We start from the raw sequence: 19,831 nt of genomic DNA on the forward strand, positions 1-19,831 counted from the left end.
AGTATTTCTCAATTGTAAAAATGTGCGTGAAAACGAGTCATCTATAATTGAATGATAACAAACACTTAATTGAAGAATCCCTACTGTTGACCAATGACCGACGAAGGGCCGTAGGCTCCGAACATCGTCTTTCCTTGAAAAAAAGCTCTATGTGCACGAACGGCCCAAAAAACCCTTGCCGAAGAACAAAACAAACAAAAACATCACAAAATGTAATAATATACAGTGCCCTCAAAGTAATAATCAATAGAGAAATATCTAATTTACATAAGTATTCACAACCCTGAGTCAATATTTTGTAGAAGCACCTTTGGTCCGATTACAGCTTTGAGTCATCTTGGGTATGTCAGTATCAGCTTTGCACATCTGGATTTGAGGATTTTCTCCCATTCCTCCTTGCAGATTTTCTCAAGCTCTGTTAAATTAGATGTGGAGTGGCTATGAACAGCAATCTTCAAGTCTTTCCACAGATTTTCAATGTGACTCAAGTCTGGGCTTTGGCTGGGCCACTCAAGGACTTTCACATTCTTCTAAAGAAATTCCAGCATTGCTTTGGCTGTATGCTTGGGGTCATTTTCCTATTGGAACGTAAATCTTCACCCCTGGTCAAAGGTCTTTTGCACTCTAAAGCAGGTTCTCATCAAGGATTTTCCTGAATTTTGCTCCATTCATTGTTCCCTTTATCCTTACCAGTGTCACGCCCTGGCCATAGAGACGGTTTTATTCTCTATTTTGGTTAGGCCAGGGTGTGACAAGGGTGGGCATTCTATGTCCTTTTTTCTATGCTTTGTATTCCTTTGTTTTGGCCTGGTATGGCTCTCAATCAGGGACAGCTGTACATCGTTGTCGCTGATTGGGAGCCATACTTAGGCAGCCTGTTTTCCTTTGGGGTTTTGTGGGTAGTTGTTTTCTGTGTTGACCTGGTAGAACTGTTGGCTTTTGTTTTCTTCTTTTATTTAAAGTGTCATTAAAGTTAATATGAGCACTTACCACGCTGCATCTTGGTCCCCTCTGTTAGACGATCGTTACAACCAGTCTCCCAGTCCCTGCCGCTGAAATGCTTCCACCACCATGCTTCATGGTAGGGATGACGTTAGACGGGTGATGAGCTGTGCCTGGTTTTCTCCAGACAACACTTTTCATTCAGGGAAAAAGGTTACATTTTTGTCTCATCAGACCACAGAATCTTTTGCTTATGCTCTGTCTTACAGGAGCCTTTTTGCAAATTCCAGGCATGCTGTTATGTGCATTTTTCTCAGGAGTGGCTTCTGTCTGGCCACTCTCCCATAAAGCCCAGATTGGGGAAGGGCTGTAGAGACTGTTGTCCTTCTGGCAGGTTCTCCCATCTCAGCCAAGGAACTCTGTAGTTCTGTCAGAGTGGTCATTTGGTTCTTGATCACCTCACTGACCAAGGTCCTTCTTGCCCGGTTGCTCAGTTTGGTCGGACGCCCAGCTCTAGGCAGAGTCTGGGTAGTTCCATACTTTTTTCCATTTCCCCATGATAGAAACCACTGTGCTCTTGGAAACTTTCAACATTCTAGAAATTGTTTTATACCCTTCCCCAGATATATGCCTCATCACAATTATATCTTGCAGATCTACGAACAGTTCCTTGGACTTCATGGTATAGTTTCTGCTCTGATTGTCAACTGTGGGACCTTATTTAATCATGACCAAACAATTGAATTGGCCACAGGTGGACTCCAATCAAGTTGTAGTGACGTCTCAAGGATAATCAAAGGAAATTGGATGCACCTGAGCTCAATTTGGAGTGTCATAGCAAAGGGGTGTGAATACTAATGTAAATTAGATATTTCTGTATTTAATTTTCAATAAATTTGCTAACATTTCTATAAACATGTTTTCACTGTCATAATGGGGTATTGTGTGTAGATGGGTGATAAAAAATTCAGGCTGTAACACAACAAAATGTGGAATAAGTCATGAATACTTTCTGAAGGCACTGTATGCACAAAGAGTTTCCAACTGTTGGGGAGCAAGCGGATGCACACACACACACATTTTGAATGGGAATCAACTGTTTGGTCCACACAAGGATTTTAAAACGTGTGTGTGTGTGTGTGTGTTTGGCAAGAGGAGAGACAGAGAGTGTGTGTGCGTGTGTATGTGTGCGCATGTCTGTGTATGTGCACGAACACGTGTATGTGGACACAGTGCAAGTGCACCGTAAAAGCAAAGGTTGCACACAGAAACAACAGTTGCCAGCTGGAGTGCTCCATGCATCTGAGATGAATAACATCTGCTTTACAGTGTGTTTAGGATAGATGGATCAGAAGAGAGTGTAACCCTCTCTGTTCTCTCTCTGCAGGCTGCAAACCAACCCTCTACTCCCCCAACAGCTGGCCAAGATGAGCTCATTTGTTATGGTTGGGGTTGTGATAGAAGATAGGGATTCTGTAATGAGAGGGGCCCCATAACTACACAGCAGGCAGAAGTCAACAGAAAGTGAGTAAGTAAAACAAGCTTACATTTTCATTTTGGGTTCTAATGGGGGTGCAATAGTTGAACTAAACTCAGGAGGCATTTCTAAGTTATATTCTTCAGTAGTCAATAGGTACAGTGTTGGGACTGTGACACATTTTTTGTTGTTTTGGCTCTGGACTATGAGGTTAAAATGCAGACTGTCAACTTTAAGGGTATTTTCATCCCTATCGGGTGAACCACAAAAAAAATTACAGGACTTTTTGTACATAGTCCCCCCATTTTAGGAGACCAAAATTCACTTATGTGTACTAAAGTAGTAAAAAGTTAAGTATTTGGTCTCATATTCATAGCACACAATGACTACATTAAGATTGTGACTTCACAAATTAGTTCGATGCATTTGCTGTTTCTTTTGCTTGTGTTTACGATTATTTTGTGCCCAATAGAAATTAATGGTAAATAATGTATTGTGTCATTTTGTAGTCACTTGTATTGTAAATAAGAATAGAATATGTTTCTAAACACTTCTACATTAATGTGGATGTTACCATGATTACGGATAATCCTGAATGGTGAATAATGATGAGTGAGAAAGTTACAGATGCACAAATATGATATCCCCAAGACTTGCTAATCTCTCATCATTACAATAACAGGGAGGTTAGCATTTGGGGGGAGGTGGAGGGGTGATATTTGTGCATGCACTAATATTTATTCACAATTAATTAATGATTATCTGTAATCATTGTAGCATCCACATTAATGTAGAAGTGTTTAGAAACATATTCTATTCTTAATTACAATGAAAGTGACTCCAAAATGACGCAATATGTTATTTACCATTACTTTCTATAGACACAAAATAATCGTAAACGCAACCAAAACAAACAGCAAATGCATCCAACAAATGTCTAAAGTCACAAGCTTGATGTAGTCATTACGTGCTAAGAAATATGGGACCAAATACTACACTTTTGACAAATGTAATCCACATATACTGTAAATTAATTTGTCAAAATGCTTTTGATCCCCTAAAATGGGGGACTATGTCGAAAACGGTTCACCCGATATGGATGGGAATACCCTCAAATTAAAACTGACAGTCCGCACTTTAACCTCATAGTCATTGCATCATTGAAAATCCAAAGTTCTGCAGTACATAGCCAAAACAACAAAAAGGTGTCACTGTCCTAATACTTTTGGAGCTCACTCTATATATCATTATTTAAAAGTCAACAAATGTATATGCCCCTTTAAAGTTTTAGAGACTCTGGGGAAAGTGACTCAATTCATGCAGTGTATTAGAGCATGTCAGTTATTATTTCTGCTGACCTGGCAATTATGCATTGGATCCGTTTATAATGAAATCAAATGGTCAGATGGATCGGCTTTGCTTTGTTTCTAATACATTCACACAACCGTAAATTACTTAAGGTTTTTGGGAAAACTTGTAGATTATTTTCATATATTCTTTTGAAGCCAAGTACTTGGGTATGGTTTTTGTGTCATCATTGCGGTCAGAATCCATGGTGCCACTATAGCCACAGGCGGGTACCTTTTTTGAGGACGGTCCAAGAACTCCGCATACTTACCATTTTTTTCTGCTGAACATCCATAAGAAACTGCATCTCTCCCTTTTCTTTGATATAATATTTAGGGGTTTAATAAAACTCGAAGAAGAAAAGTCACGCGGCATTGTACGAGCTAGTTGTAAAACTGTAAGTAAATAATAATCACCACATGAAGAATATCATAAAACAGATGATAAATTAACGGTGTCAGGTTGAAAAAGATTATTCTGATTCAGGTTGATAAATTATATTACTCGTATCGTCGCTACGTAGTTTGATAAGTTGTTTTACTGGAATCGTCGCTCTGTGTAAGTAATGTCAGGTGTGCAGAACAGGAGGCAGTATCATATTCCTTACCGACTTCCTGGGAAATTGCCTCTATAGGTTTCTATGTTATAATCAAAGACTATTAAGATCAAGAAGTCTAATTGAGATGTTGACTCAAAACACATGTATTGTTACCTATTGAATATTTTGAGTACTGTTTTTTTTGTGACCAAATGTTATTTTTTTTAATAATCTGTAAAACACAAAACACATTGAAATGTAATAACCTACAAACACAACAACCCCTACCCTTCACCCCATGGCAAACCTCTGAGAAATGAACAGGAAAAAAGACTATAGACATGAAATGAAATCGCCTTTCAGATCTAGTATTCAGGGAAATGAACTGCAGTAAAATGTTTTAGATGGATTTAATTGTATTATGCATTTAGTTCCCGTATTCACCCTGATTAAATAGACTGTATTTGGGTCAGAAGCACAGACATCTGGAGCAAGAGCACAGACAAATTATTGCTAAATTAAGATGTTGTTTTCACATCAGCTTTTGACTAGGAGCCAAAGTTTACTACGTAGTAAATAAAACAAAACAAAAATGTTAATCTACAACCATTGCAATGCTCAAACAGTGACATAAACTTCAGTTGCAGATTTGCCATACAAAACACATGATACTGCCACCTATTGGCAGTTTATAGATACGACTACTGTTAATATGCAAGTGGAACGTAACAGAATTAGGGCTAGGGAGATAGGCCAGCAGCAGGGGGGAGAGAGGCTAGTGCTAACTGGGATCCTTGAAGTTTAAATGTTAAATGGTTAAGATAAGGGTTAAGGTTAGGGTTATCGTTAGGTAAGGTTTATGTTTATGGTTAGGGTAAGGGTAAGGACTACGGTTAGGGTTAGGGTTTAGGGTAGGGAGATCCCAAGGATCCTGGATAGCACTAGCTGTGGAGAAATGTCAGGGGGCTGAGATTGGGGTCAGTCAAAGTCAGTGGTTCCCACACCCTTTACAGCTCTTAACATGTTTTTCTTAGACCCACCACATAATCTAAATCAATGTGTCTGAACAGGCCCCAGTCTTTAGCCGCGACCCAGAGGGAATTATCTGTGACCCTCCTCTGAGTCCCGTCCCACCATATGGGAACCACTGGGAAGGGGGTCCAGTCAAGACACCATCCCAACTCTATTTGTGTACCTTCTCCCTGCATTGTGCACCTTCTCCCTGCATTGTGCACCTTCTCCCTGCATTGTGCACCTTCTCCCTGCATTGTGCACTGGTTCGTTCCCACTCAAGGATTTCAAATAATTGAAATGGTGGTTGAATTGGCTGAACAGATATCAGTCCAGTCCTTTTATATCCATGAGGGGAGTGAACAAGTGCACACTTCGGGGAGAAGGGAGAGTATTATAATTAGGCTAAAGACACTATACTCGTACTATACTATACACTATACTCGTACTCGTTAGGCTAAAGACACTATACTCGTACCCCAGAGCCTTATATTTGCTTGTATCCTCTGTGGTTCAGTGACAAGGATGATGGTGGCTCACCCTCTCCCACTGTTGGCGATATTGCTGCAGCTGCTCCTCTCCTGCTTGCCAGCCCTCGGATACTCCAACAGATTCTTCTACCAAGACATTCTCAACGGAAACGGCAATGGAGAGAGTAGGAGCATACACTTATGTTTTATGAATGAAGAGTTGAACATGAGTACATGCCTTAGGTAGGGGCAATGCATCCACCTTCCATGTAACATACACATAAATGTTTTGCAATTGAAAACGATAGTGAGCCTTTCTTATTGAACAAGTCCAGGTAGTTCCTCCCTCTTTCAGGCCCTTGGTGCCTAATGAACACGACCCATAAATGGCTTATCAATTCAAACTCTCTGAGGAGGTTGCACAGACCCAAATGAAGTCTGACTAACTGCTGTTTTGTGTGTATTTTCCTTTCTAGTCCACTTTAACGGTGTAAAGCTCCATGTGGACTCCTCCCAGCCCTCTGTGTTCGCTTTGCGGGGGAGTAACGCAACCCTATCCTGCCGATACTGGTACGAGCCAGAGTTGAGCTCCCCCAGGAGGGTGCGGGTGAAGTGGTCCTGGCTGCCCGTCATGGGGGGCCATGAGACAGACGTTCTAGTGGCCATCGGGCCCCGCATTCACAGCTTTGGGGATTTCAGGTACTCTATTCTTGATGCAGGCCCGTTCATTCTAAAACAATTAAGATCATGTGTGTATAGTGAGTGTTTTTATTTCTATACTGTAGTTCTTAAGCTCCCGCCTTTGATTTTTATAGTTTTTTTTATTTTGTATTCCTTTCATTTTTATACTGTCATTCTTTCATTGTCATTCTTTCATTGTTATAATTGTGTCACAAATTCCGTATTATGTACCTTGCATTTCTTTTCCTGCATTTTTGTGAATTCAGGGCTTCCTCGCAAAGACACATCTGTCGAAATGGGACTTCACTGTATAAATAAAGGTTAAATAAAAAAAGGCTTAATTCACACTCGGCAGAGGTGGAAAAAGTACCCAATTGTCATACTTGAGTAAAAGTAAAGCTATCGTAAAACAGGATTGGTGGGTCCCCTGCGGGACGGTTGAGCTAACGTAGGTTAATGTGATTAGCTGTCACGTCCTGACCAGTAAAGGGGTTATTTGTTATTGTAGTTTGGTCAGGACGTGGCAGGGGGGTGTTTGTTTTATGTGTTCCGGGGTTTTTTGGTCTATATTCTATGTAAGTGTATTTCTATGTTTAGTTAATGGGGTCGACCTTCAATTGGAAGCAGCTGCTCCTTGTTGCTTCTGATTGAAGGTCCTATGTATAGGGGTGTTTTTGTTATGGGATTTGTGGGTAGTTGTCTCCTGTTTTGTGTCTGTGCACCTGACAGGACTGTTTAGTGGCGGTCGTTGTTTTGTATACGTGATTTGTTTGTTTTTCCTTCTTTTGATTTAATAAAGAAAATGAGTATACACGTTCCCGCTACACCTTGGTCCAATCCTTACGACGCCCGTTACATTAGCATGAGGTTGTAAATGACTCAATAATTGTTTTTAAGCCACCCAGTAAAATACTACTGGAGTAAAAGTCCAAGAGTATCTGGTCTTAAATATACATACAGTAAGTATCAAAAGTCAATGTGAATGCTTTAAATTAAATTCCTTATATTAAGCAAACCAGACTGTCAGATTCTAGATTTAAAGACAGCCAGGGGCACACTCCAAAACTCAGACACAATTGGCCAACGCAACATGAGTTTAGTCCACCAGAGCAGACATGGGGGTGATTGTGTGTTATATTGATAAGTGTGTGAATTGGACACTTTTTGCTGTCCTGCCTGAGCGTTTCAATGTAACAAGCACTTTGGGGTGTCAGGAAAAATGTATGGGAATAAAAAGTGTATTTTCTTTAGGAATGAAGTGGAGTTAAAGTTGACAAACATATCAATATTCAACTGAAGTGCAGATACCCCAAAAACTACGTAGGTAGTACTTCAAAGTATTTTTATTTTGTTACTTTACACCACTGACACTCTGGGCTGTATAGATGAGGAAAATGCATTTCACACAACTGTTGTGATACAATGGATAATTTTCTGCACAAAAATGTTTATACATCTGTTGAACACATTGATGATAACAAAGTCTTCTATTTATCTGTCAGGGACCGGGTGTATCTCAGACAGGACTCACCAGGAGATGCTTCGCTGGTCATGACTGAACTCCAGCTCAATGACACGGGTCGTTACCGCTGTGAGGTCATCGACGGGCTGGAGGACAAGAGCGCCACTGTCGACCTCGAGCTACGAGGTAGACTATATTATAGTGCCATCCAGCCCCTCCCATCACTACTGTACTCACACACATTAAAGGTGCAATCTGCAATATTTACAGCTATTATGTGGTCATTTAAAATAATTAAATATTATATAGCCTATCCATTGATTCTTGAAAAATGTGCTTAGTACTGTTCATCTGCCTTATCCCATCTTATTGATGTCATGTACTGTCATGCACTACATCTAAAGTTCCCTCTATGGGTTGAAGTGTTACATTGGTCCAGCCCCATCTCTCAGCTTCAACTAAGTTAGGCTAACCAAGTAAGGCTGCTGTTTGGCTGAGAAACTAATGAAGGATTATGCCTTTAAAGTCATTACATATCTCTTGCTCCCCTCCAGGTGTGGTGTTTCCCTACCAGCCTCCTCACGGCCGTTACAACCTGACCTACCATGATGCTCAGCAAGTCTGCCAGGAGCAGGACTCCACTCTGGCCACCTTCGAGCAGTTGTTCCAGGCCTGGGAGGAGGGGCTGGACTGGTGCAATGCAGGTTGGCTGGCTGACGGGACAGTGCAGTACCCCATCACCAAGCCCCGGAGCCCCTGTGGGGGACTGGGCCTCGCCCCCGGGGTTAGGAGTTACGGTAGACGCCACCGCCACCTTCACCGCTATGATGTCTTCTGTTTCTCCTCCTCCCTCCGAGGTGAGACACACACACTCACTCTCTCACACACACACACACACACACACACACACACATTATACAGGTACACACAGTATACAGGTACACACACCATACATGTACACACACCATACATGTACACACACCATACATGTACACACACCATACAGGTACACACAGTATACAGGTACACACCATACAGGTACACACCATACAGGTACACACACTATACAGGTACACACAATATACATGTACACACAATATACAGGTACACACACTATACAGGTACACACACTATACAGGTACACACACTATACAGGTACACACCATACAGGTACACACACTATACAGGTACACACACTATACAGGTACACACACTATACAGGTACACACACTATACAGGTACACACACTATACAGGTACACACAATATACATGTACACACACTATACAGGTACACACACTATACAGGTACACACACTATACAGGTACACACAATATACATGTACACACAATATACATGTACACACACTATACAGGTACACACCATCCATGTACACACCATACAGGTACACACTATACAGGTACACACACCATACAGGTGTACACACACCATACAGGTGTACACACACTATACAGGTACACACACCATACAGGTACACACAATATACATGTACACACAATATACATGTACACACAATATACATGTACACACACTATACAGGTACATACTATACAGGTACACACACTATACAGGTACACACACTATACAGGTACACACCATACAGGTACACACCATCCATGTACACACCATACAGGTACACACAGTATACAGGTACACACAGTATACAGGTACACACTATACAGGTACACACTATACAGGTACACACACCATACAGGTGTACACACTATACAGGTGTACACACTATACAGGTGTACACACTATACAGGTACACACACTATACAGGTACACACACTATACAGGTACACACAGTATACAGGTACACACAGTATACAGGTACACACATTATACAGGTACACACATTATACAGGTACACACCATACAGGTACACACCATACAGGTACACACAGTATACAGGTACACACAGTATACAGGTACACACAGTATACAGGTACACACTATACAGGTACACACACCATACAGGTACACACACCATACAGGTGTACACACCATACAGGTGTACACACTATACAGGTACACACACTATACAGGTACACACACTATACAGGTACACACAATATACAGGTACACACAATATACAGGTACACACAATATACATGTACACACACTATACAGGTACACACACTATACAGGTACACACACTATACAGGTACACACATTATACAGGTACACACAGTATACAGGTACACACAGTATACAGGTACACACAGTATACAGGTACACACACTATACAGGTACACACACTATACAGGTACACACACTATACAGGTACACACAATATACAGGTACACACAATATACAGGTACACACATTATACAGGTACACACATTATACAGGTACACATTATACAGGTACACACATTATACAGGTACACACACTATACAGGTACACACACTATACAGGTACACACATTATACAGGTACACACACTATACAGGTACACACACTATACAGGTACACACACTATACAGGTACACACATTATACAGGTACACACACTATACAGGTACACACACTATACAGGTACACACATTATACAGGTACACACACTATACAGGTACAGAGATAATGCAGATATAGAGATAAATCACCCTACAACTAGAGTCAAGCACAGTCCATCTATTGTGTAACATTCTGTTATATGCATTTGAAGAAATCTGCAATTGACTCTTACTGTAACTTTCATTTTGTGGTGAACTTTCAGTGAGCTCCCTTAGATGCATAACTTTGAATTGATCACCTTATACACCTCCGGTCTCTGCCATGCCCTCTTCTCCAGGTAAGGTCTACTACCTCCAGCACCCCCAGAAGTTCAACCTCACTGAGGCCCAGCAGGCGTGCCTCAACGACGGGGCCCAGATAGCCAAGGTGGGCCAGCTCTCGCCGCCTGGAAGTTCATGGGCCTGGACCGCTGTGATGCCGGATGGCTTGCTGACGGGAGCCTGCGCTACCCCATCACCAACCCCCGCCGCAACTGTGGCCCCCTGGAACCAGGGGTGCACAGCTTTGGGTTTGCCCCACCGCACCACAAGCACGGAGTGTACTGCTACAGTGCAGGTACGCGGTAAATCTGATATATGTGATAAAAGTACATACCACCCTTAGGTCATACCATTTACATCTCTCGTAGTAGGTAGGGGAACAAAACGAAATCCACGTGAATGAATGTTGACATGCATAGAAATTCAAGATGCTATGGTGAGAGGGCTGTGTTATGATGTAAAGTTATGGTATGGTGTGTGAGGGCCTCTACTGTGGTGAAGGCTTGTCAAAAAATTATTATACTGGGATACGATGGCCTGGTGGTTGTGTTTCAGGGTTATAGTCCTCGCTAGTCTGTCAGCCTCCCTTGTGATTTAGACAAGCAGGTTAGCACCATGGTGAACAACATGCATGTTCCACACAGGGTTAGCCACTCACTGTAACAAAATGAACATTTTGTTCAATATCTTCTCCCTGGATTAGGATGTCCTTGCTCTTTATGTTAAAGGGTATCTTTTTTCTATAAATTTTACCTCATATTCATTATATCTAGGACAATACCAGTCTACATATGGAAATGGAGCGTTTCAATGTTTTGTAGTCAAAAAGATGGAAGAAAGGGTTGTAACCAAATTACTCCCAGTGATGTTGTCTGTAATTTTGAAATAAAAACAAAGACTTTCATACAATGACTTTCCAGTCTTCAAAAATCATTGTTTTAATTTGAAAATGGCTCCCGGTGACATCACAGGGCGTAATTTTCTCAGAACCTTTTCTTCTACCTTGGGTGCATTCGTAAATTCACTCTGGCTATCTACTCCGATTTCAGAGCACTCTCGTCTGAGTGTGCCAGAGCGCAGAATAACTGATGAATTTTGTGTACTCTCAACACCTGTTGAATATGGCCGGTGTCAGTAAACGTCAGCAAAAAGCATAATTAAATTGTTGCCAGCAGCACAGTTACAATCACCAACACTCTGGATAACATGGTCAGAGGGAAGTGTTCTCTCATTTATGCCTGGAAGTAGCTAGCAAACTAGCTAACTTTAGCCAGTTAGCTTGGGTGCTTGACTGCTGTTGTGAGGCCAGAACGCTCAGAACAACCCTACTCCTCGGCCAGAGCATCCAGTGTTCGCTCTGAACGCTCCGAGAGCAAAACACTCTGAATTTACGATTGGACAATCTGACAACTCTCTGAATTTACAAATGCCCAGAGCACACTCTGAGCGCTCTCTAGCACTCCAGAGTGAATTTACGAGCGCACCCCTTGTTGCCTACAAAACCATTTCACATATACAGACACTGGTATGGTGCTGGATGTAACAAATATGAGGTTAAACTGAAGTGTTCCTTGAATTAATCTATGACTGATCCTCTAATGTCATGTATGAATATTATACGTAATAATAATAATATCATTATAATATTAATATGTTTAATAATTCTGGATCCACCTAAATCTTGCTGTAGGCTATAATGTGATCCATCACTAAGTATGAATGAATCTGTATTTAAACTCTGACCTCAGTTTCAACTGCAATATTATGCATATTTTTATTTATACTTCATGTATTGTATTTATCTGCTGTACTCTCTTTGTAAACATATTTGTGTATGACATAGGAGCTGAACTCAGAATTAATAAGTAATTCATTCATTCATTATCAAGAATAACCAGTTCTGTGATGATTTATAAATTGTTTTTATGTTTATCTCAAAAACCAGTACTTATCTTTTATACTGTATGGCCTGTACCTCACTTGGTTGGTTGGTTTGATTATGTAGGTGGTGGGTTTTAACATGGTTTTAGATGATAACGGATACGTATACTAACTTATTTTTGTAAAATAAATAGTCAACATTTTGATTCATGTGTTAATGATTTTGCTTACGTTGGAGGCATGCTTGGTTTGTTTGTGTTTTTATAATGTTCAATTCAAACATTAAATCCTTGCACATGTACCAGGCTTAGCAGTGTTACTTCCTCGCTCACAACATCCTTACCAGTACTTGATCTTGCGCCCTCTGCCTCGCCAACACTGGTGACCACCCTGCTTGACAACGTACTAACCAGTTGCGCCACAAAAAAAAAGATCCAATTCAATGGCACTATTGGCAACATTTCAAGCTGCGGAGTGAGCTAACAGCACGATCTTATCTCCGAGCTAACAGCACGATCTTATCTCCGAGCTAACAGCTCGATCTTATCTCCGAGCTAACAGCACGATCTTATCTCCAGCTACACTCTTATCTCCGTTACACTCACCCCAGAGGAAGCTGGAGGGAGGAGCTATAGGAGGACGGGCTCATTGTAATGACTGGAATGGAATGAATGGAACAGAGTCAAATGTGGTTTCCATATGTTTGATGTGTTTGACACAGTTCCATTTATTCCATTCAGCCAATTACAACGAGCCCATCCTCCTATAGCTCCTCCCATCCGCCTCCTCTGACTCACACACAACCCAGCTAACAATTCCTATGTCTGAAACCTTTGTGGAATGTTATGTTTTAATGTTCTTACGTGAAAGTGTCCAGTTCCAGTTCGGCAATGTTTCATTTACATCAATGAGCACATCACCAAATTATAATTAGCATGTTTTGCCATGAAGTTTTTAACATGTTCAGAAAAACGTTAAGGTTGGGATTCAATGCAGTTGCGGGTTATAGTTATTGAGGCTTTTAAAGGCAATGTTCCCGCGTTTACAAAGATCCCATTCATGATAAACACTGTAAATGTCGGCTCGATCATAAATTGCCTTTAAAAAGTGCAATGCCTATCCCTATAACCCAGGATGGGATTGAATCCTGGTCTAACACTTTGTGTCCTGCTCTACCTCAGCATCCATCTGTTCAAGCATTGCAACACTGCTATTAACAACTTTAATACATGATTACACTGCTATTAACAACTTTAATACATGATTACACTGCTATGAACAACTTTAATACATGATTACACTGCTATTAACAACTTTAATACATGATTACACTGCTATTAACAACTTTAATACATTATTACACTGCTATTAACAACTTTAATACATGATTACACTGCTATTAACAACTTTAATACATGATTTTATTTATTTATTTCACCAGGTAGGCTAGTTGAGAACAAGTTCTCATTTACAACTGCGACCTGGCCAAGATAAAGCAAAGCAGTGCGACACAAACAACAACACAGAGTTACACATGGAATAAACAAGCGTACTGTCAATAACACAATAGAAAAAAGAAAGTCTATATACAGTGTGTGCAAAAGGCGTGAGGAGGTAAGGCAATAAATAGGCCATAGTAGCGAAGTAATTACAATTTAGAAAACCAACACTGGAGTGATAGATGAGCAGATGGTGATGTGCAGGTAGAAATACTGGTGTGCAAAAGAGCAGAAAAGTAAATAAAAACAATATGGGGATGATTGGGTGGGCTATTTACAGATGGGCTGTGTACAGCTGCAGCAATCTGTTAGCTGCCCAGATAGCTGATGTTTAAAGTTAGTGAGGGAAATATACTGCTCAAAAAAATAAAGGGAACACTTAAACAACACATCCTAGATCTGAATGAAAGAAATAATCTTATTAAATACTTTTTTCTTTACATAGTTGAATGTGCTGACAACAAAATCACACAAAAATAATCAATGGAAATCCAATTTATCAACCCATGGAGGTCTGGATTTGAAGTCACACTCAAAATTAAAGTGGAAAACCACACTACAGGCTGATCCAACTTTGATGTAATGTCCTTAAAACAAGTCAAAATGAGGCTCAGTAGTGTGTGTGGCCTCCACGTGCCTGTATGACCTCCCTACAACGCCTGGGCATGCTCCTGATGAGGTGGCGGATGGTCTCCTGAGGGATCTCCTCCCAAACCTGGACTAAAGCATCCGCCAACTCCTGGACAGTCTGTGGTGCAATGTGGCGTTGGTGGATGGAGCGGGACATGATGTCCCAGATGTGCTCAATTGGATTCAGGTCTGGGGAACGGGCGGGCCAGTCCATAGCATCAATGCCTTCCTCTTGTAGGAACTGCTGACACACTCCAGCCACATGAGGTCTAGCATTGTCTTGCATTAGGAGGAACCCAGGGCCAACCGCACCAGCATATGGTCTCACAAGGGGTCTGAGGATCTCATCTCGGTACCTAATGGCAGTCAGGCTACCTCTGGCGAGCACATGGAGGGCTGTGCGGCCCCCCAAAGAAATGCCACCCCACACCATGACTGACCCACCGCCAAACCGGTCATGCTGGAGGATGTTGCAGGCAGCAGAACGTTCTCCACGGCGTCTCCAGACTCTGTCACGTCTGTCACGTGCTCAGTGTGAACCTGCTTTCATCTGTGAAGAGCACAGGGCGCCAGTGGCGAATTTGCCAATCTTGGTGTTCTCTGGCAAATGCCAAATGTCCTGCACGGTGTTGGGCTGTAAGCACAACCCCCACCTGTGGACGTCGGGCCCTGATACCACCCTCATGGAGTCTGTTTCTGACCGTTTGAGCAGACACATGCACATTTGTGGCCTGCTGGAGGTCATTTTGCAGGGCTCTGGCAGTGCTTCTCCTGCTCCTCCTTGCACAAAGGCGGAGGTAGCGGTCCTGCTGCTGGGTTGTTGCCCTCCTACGGCCTCCTCCACATCTCCTGATGTACTGGCCTGTCTCCTGGTAGCGCCTCCATGCTCTGGACACTACGTTGACAGACACAGCAAACCTTCTTGCCACAGCTCGCATTGATGTGCCATCCTGGATGAGCTGCACTACCTGAGCCACTTGTGTGGGTTGTAGACTCCGTCTCATGCTACCACTAGAGTGAAAGCAACGCCAGCATTCAAAAGTGACCAAAACATCAGCCAGGAAGCATAGGAACTGAGAAGTGGTTTGTGGTCCCCACCTGCAGAACCACTCCTTTATTGGGGGTGTCTTGCTAATTGCCTAATAATTTCCACCTGTTGTCTATTCCATTTGCACAACAGCATGTGAAATTTATTGTCAATCAGTGTTGCTTCCTAAGTGGACAGTTTGATTTCACAGAAGTGTGATTGACTTGGAGTTACATTGTGTTGTTTAAGTGTTCCCTTTATTTTTTTGAGCAGTGTATAAGTCTCCACCTTCAGCGATTTTTGCAATTTGTTCTAGTCATTGGCAGCAGAGAACTGGAAGGAAAGGTGGCCAAAGCAGGTGTTGGATTTGGGGATGACCAGTGAGATATACCTGCTGGAGCGCGTGCTATGGGTGGGTGTTGTTGTCATGACCAGTGAGCTGAGATAAGGCGGAGCTTTACCTAGCATAGATTTATAGATGACCTGGAGCCAGTGGGTCTGGAGGCGAATATGTAGCGAGGGCCAGCCGACTAGAGCATACAGGTCGCAGTGGTGGGTGGTATAAGGGATGGCACTGTGATAGACTGCATCCAGTTTGCTGAGTAGAGTATTGGAAGCTATTTTGTAAATGACATCGCCGAAGTCGAGGATCAGTAGGATAGTCAGTTTTACGAGGGTATGTTTGTCGGCGTGAGTGAAGGAGGCTTTGTTGTGAAATAGGAAGCCAATTCTAGATTTAATTTTGGATTGGAGATGTTTAATATGAGTCTGGAAGGAGAGTTTACAGCCTAGCCAGACACCTAGGTATTTGTAGTTGTCCACATATTCTAAGTCAGAACCGTCCGGAGTAGTGATGCTAGTCGGGTGGGCGGGTGCGGGCAGCAAACGGTTGAAAAGCATGCATTTGGTTTTACTTAAGAACGGTTGGAGGCCACAGAAGGAGGGCTGTATGGCATTGAAGCTCGTTTGGAGGTTTGTTAACACAGTGTCCAAAGAAGGGCCAGATGTATACAGAATGGTGTCGTCTGCGTAGAGGTGGATCAGGGAATCACCCGCAGCAAGAGCGACATTGTTGATATATACATAGAAAAGAATCGGCCCGAGAATTCAACCCTGTGGTACCCTCATAGAGACTGCCAGAGGTCCAGACAACAAGCCCTCCGATTTGACACACTGAACTTTGTCTGAGAAGTAGTTGAAGTGAACCAGGCGAAGTAGTGAACCAGGCGAGGCAGTCATTTCAGAAACCAAGGCTGTTGAATCTGCCGATAAGAATACGGGGATTGACAGAGTCGAAAGCCTTGGCCAATTAGTGAGAGAGAGCCTCAAATAACCCCTTAATTTGTATATATCCACTGTGTACATTAATTGTGGCAAAGTTGGTCAACATGTAAACGCAAGTCTGACCATTTTTATCCCCATTATGCAACACATTTGGAAAGGTGGTGACCAACAATGGTCAACGACTTTATAAAACAGAGCCACTCGTACACACGCAATTCCTAATGAGGCATGTACAACTACCTTACCCTATCACAAACCCAAAATACGTTGTTTTACTCCATTGATTGTAAACAAACAATGTATCCCTTCAAAACATGGTTAAAACTATAATTTAGATCTCATGGACTGTCTGCCTTTGCACCTCTGGTTACATTGCTCCAGTCCTATCCTTCAGCTTTATTGCAATTCCAGTGGCAGGGCTGTTGTTTGGCTGAAAAATCTAATTACATTACAGTGATTACATATCTCTTGCTCCCCTCCAGTTGTGATGTTTCCCTACCAGCCTCCTCACGGCCGTTACAACCTGACCTACCATGATGCTCAGCAAGTCTGCCAGGAGCAGGACTCCACTCTGGCCACCTTCAAGCAGCTGTTCCAGGCCTGGAAGGAGGGTCTGAACTGGTGCAATGCAGGTTGGCTGGCTGACGGGACAGTGCAGTACCCCATCACCAAGCCCCGGAGCCCCTGTGGGTGACTGGGCCTCGCCCCCGGGGTTAGGAGTTACGATAGTCGCCACCGCCACCTTCACCGCTATGACGTCTTTTGCTCCTCCTCCCCCCTCCGAGGTGAGAGATTTTTAGACTTCTGTACATCCCATAGAAAAAGATCAACACTGTGTAACTGTATGTGTACACTCTTAGGAAAAAAAGGTTCCAAAAGGGTTCTTCGGCTGTCCCAATAGGAGAACTCTTTTAGGTTCCAGGTTGAACCATTTTTGGTTCCAGGTAGAACCCTTTTGGGTTTCATGTAGAATCCTCTGTGGAAAGGGTTCTACATTGATCCCAAAAGGGTTCTTCAAAGGGTTCTCCTATGGGGACAGCCGAAGAACAATTTTAGGTTCTAGATAACACCTTTTTTCTAAGAGTGTAGCTTTAGATATGCTAAGCTTGGATTTGGATGGGTAGACAATACAGTTTCCCTTTCTCTTCTCCAGGTAAGGTCTATTACCTCCAGCACCCCCAGAAGCTCAACCTCACTGAGGCCCAGCAGGCGTGCTTCAACGACGGAGCCCAGATAGCCAAGGTGGGCCAGCTCTACGCTGCCTGGAGGTTCATGGGCCTGAACCAGGGGTGCGCAGCTTTGGGTTCCCCCCTCCATACCAGAAGCATGGGGTGTACTGCTACAGTGCAGGTATGCAGTAAATCTGATAGATGTGATAAATCTACATATCTCACATCTCTTCTAGTATGGTAACAGATCACAATCCACAAATGAATAGGTGTATCTCATGAATAGAAATTCTAGAATTACTATATTAGGATGCGAAGGTTGTGTTATGGTGTGAAGTTCTGAGAATTTCTAATGTAGCTGGGGCCTGCTAAAAACAACTGGGAGAATTATCTGTCTGTACTTAGTGGCTGTACATGTTTACTATGGTCCTCCTTGTGAGCAGCCTCCCTTGTTATTTACACCAGCAGGTTAGCAGCACCATGGTAAACATGCATTTCTCACACAGGATCAAACACTCACTGCATCTAGCCTGTGGTCAACGAGATCAGGAACATTTGTCATAGTCCACCATTCAAGGACTTGAGATTTCCTTGCTCTGTTTTTTTGGCGGTATTTGATAGGGACAGATATAATCTAGAGATTGAATGAACAACAGTCAGATGCAATGCACCATCATACCTGAGCTAATTTCCAGTGGTTGTCCTCAGATTAACATTGAAGTACACTAGTTAGTATTAAAACATCTACACAGTTGTTCTAATGTCATGAGCCAGATCTTTACAGTATGCATATCTATGACTGTTGATAGATGTGTCACAGTGTTATATTGTAATATAATGTATGACTACTATACCTACATTTTGGACCAATAATGGTCAACAACTTTAGTACATTATGGACCTATCTAAATCTTGCTGTTGCCTATAATGTGATTCCTCACTGTGTGAATGAACCTGTAGTTAAACCCGGACCTCAGCTTCAACTGTAATATTATGTGTATTGTTAGTTAAACTTCATGTATTGTATGCATTTACTCTTCTCTCTTTGTAAACATTTTCCTGTACGACATAGGAGCTGATCTCAGCTGATATTTTTGTTAAATAAATTGTCTACCTTAAGAGGCTTTTGATTAATGTGTTAATGATTGTGAGAGGCATGCTTGGTTTGTTTGTGTTTTTAAAACCATTTAATTCAATCCAAAAATGTAATCCTTCACACACAATCCGCAAAGCCGAAGACAGGAAAGACTAGTAACATCCGTGTTTGGGAAACAATGTCTAATATTGTAGTATAGAAAACGACTAGAAACAACTTATTTCTTTATATCCCTGCCTTGTTTTCCAACCATATAGACGGATAGAGGGCACACTTGCCAGTTTTTGCAAAGCCTGTTTTTGCATGGGCAGCGCCAGGGATTAAAGAGGCAATCTGCAGTTGCTACATTCATTTTTAGACTTTTTAATGAATTATAATTACCCATTGATTCATGAAAAATATAATTTATACAGTAGATGAGCTTAGTTTAACTGTCGCAACCCATTAGAACCCAAAATGTAAGATTGTTTTACTCCATTGTTTGTAAACAATGTACAAGTAAACAATCACTTTGTAGCC

General features: G+C 42.0%; 1 pseudogene; it reads left to right on the forward strand.

Moving 5' to 3' along the window:
- The first annotated feature begins 3,815 nt into the window (after nucleotides 1-3,815).
- Nucleotides 3,816-19,415, forward strand: LOC123730829 (hyaluronan and proteoglycan link protein 3-like; annotated as a pseudogene).
- The last annotated feature ends 416 nt before the right edge of the window (nucleotides 19,416-19,831 follow it).

Source organism: Salmo salar, chromosome ssa26 (assembly GCF_905237065.1).
Source record: "Salmo salar chromosome ssa26, Ssal_v3.1, whole genome shotgun sequence".
Taxonomy (NCBI): domain Eukaryota; kingdom Metazoa; phylum Chordata; class Actinopteri; order Salmoniformes; family Salmonidae; genus Salmo; species Salmo salar.